The following is a 2,248-nucleotide window of genomic DNA, read 5'->3' on the forward strand; positions in this document are numbered from 1 at the left end:
GCGTTTGGAGCAGCAGAAGTGCGAAGAATTAGTTGTCTTCTCAAACATTTCTTAGCTTCAAACTCCCATATCTCGCGAACGGATTGACCAAACCCAAAAATTCCTGCTGCGTCTGAAAGTAGAAACTCGCCCGATTACAACTGTATGGGTATTTTTATTCCCTAGGTCATTCTGGTTAAGCGATTGGAGCAGCAGTAGTGCGAAAAATTTGTTGTCTTGTCAACCATTTCTTAGCTTCAAAGTCCCATATCTCGCGGACGGATTGACCTAACCCAAAAATTCCTATTGTAACTGAAAGTAGAAACTCGTCCGATTACAACGGTATGGGCATTTTTTCCCTAGGCCATTCTGGTTAAGCGTTTGGAGCAGCAGAAGTGCGAAAAATTTGTTGTCTTGTCAACCATTTCTTAGCTTCAAAGTCCCATATCTCGCGAACGGATTGACCTAACCCAAAAATTCCTATTGCATCTGAAAGTAGAATCTCGCCCGATTACAACGGTATGTGTATTTTTTCCCTAGGCCATTCTGGTTAAGCGTTTGGAGCAGCAGAATTGCGAAAAATTCCTTGTCTTCTCAACCATATCTTAGCTTCAAACTCCCATATCTCTCGAACGGATTGACCTAACCCAAAAATTCCTATTGCATCTGAAAGTAGAAACTCGCCCGATTACAACGGTATGTGCACTTTTTCCCTAGGCCATTCTGGTTAAGCGTTTGGAGCAGCAGAATTGCGAAAAATTTGTTGTCTTGTCAACCATTTCTTAGCTTCAAAGTCCCATATCTCGCGAACGGATTGACCTAACCCAAAAATTCCTATTGCATCTGAAAGTAGAAACTCGCCCGATTACAACGGTATGTGTACTTTTTCCCTAGGCCATTCTGGTTAAGCGATTGGAGCAGCAGTAGTGCGAAAAATTTGTTGTCTTGTCAACCATTTCTTAGCTTCAAAGTCCCATATCTCGCGAACGGATTGACCTAACCCAAAAATTCCTATTGTAACTGAAAGTAGAAACTCGTCCGATTACAACGGTATGTGAATTTTTTCCCTAGGCCTTTCTGGTTAAGCGATTGGAGCAGCAGAAGTGCGAAAAATTTGTTGTCTTGTCAACCATTTCTTAGCTTCAAAGTCCCATATCTCGCGAACGGATTGACCTAACCCAAAAATTCCTATTGTAACTGAAAGTAGAAACTCGTCCGATTACAACGGTATGTGTATTTTTTCGCTAGGCCATTCTGGTTAAGCTTTTGGAGCAGCAGAATTGCGAGAAATATTTTGCCTTCTCAACCATTTCTTGGCTTCAAACTCTCATATCTCGCGAACGGATTGACTTAACCCAAAAATTCCTATTGCATCTGAAAGTAGAAACTCGCCCGATTTCAGCTGTATGCGTATTTTTTCCCTAGGCCATTCTGGTTAAGCGCTGGAGCAGCAGAAGTGCGACAAATTTGTTGTCTTCTCAACCATTTCTTAGCTTCAAACTCCGATATCTCACGAGCGGATTGACCTAACCCAAAAATTCCTACTGCATCTGAAAGTAGAATCTCGCCCGATTACAACGGTATGTGTAGTTTCTCCCTAGGCCATTCTGGTTAAGCGTTTGGAGCAGCAGAATTGCAAAAAATTTTTTGCCTTCTCAACCATTTCTTGGCTTCAAACTCCCATATCTCGCGAACGGATTGACCTAACCCAAAAATTCCTACTGCATCTGAAAGTAGAATCTCGCCCGATTACAACGGTATGTGTAGTTTTTCCCTAGGCCATTATGGTTAAGCGATTGGAGCAGCAGTAGTGCGAAAAATTTGTTGTCTTGTCAACCATTTCTTAGCTTCAAAGTCCCATATCTCGCGAACGGATTGACCTAACCCAAAAATTCCTATTGTAACTGAAAGTAGAAACTCGTCCGATTACAACGGTATGTGAATTTTTTCCCTAGGCCTTTCTGGTTAAGCGTTTGGAGCAGCAGAAGTGGAAAAATTAGTTGTCTTCTCAACCATTTCTTAGATTCAAACTCCCATATCTCGCGAACGGATTGACCAAACCCAAAAATTCCTGCTGCGTCTGAAAGTAGAAACTCGCCCGATTACAACTGTATGGGTATTTTTTCCCTGGGCCATTCTGGTTAAGCGTTTGGAGCAGCAGAAGTGCGAAAAATTTGTTGTCTTCTCAACCATTTCTTAGCTTCAAAGTCCCATATCTCGCGGCCGGATTGACCAAACCCAAAAATTCCTGCTGCGTCTGAAAGTAGAA

This window comes from Ptiloglossa arizonensis, unplaced genomic scaffold (genome assembly GCF_051014685.1).
Source record: "Ptiloglossa arizonensis isolate GNS036 unplaced genomic scaffold, iyPtiAriz1_principal scaffold0027, whole genome shotgun sequence".
In the NCBI taxonomy this organism is placed as follows: domain Eukaryota; kingdom Metazoa; phylum Arthropoda; class Insecta; order Hymenoptera; family Colletidae; genus Ptiloglossa; species Ptiloglossa arizonensis.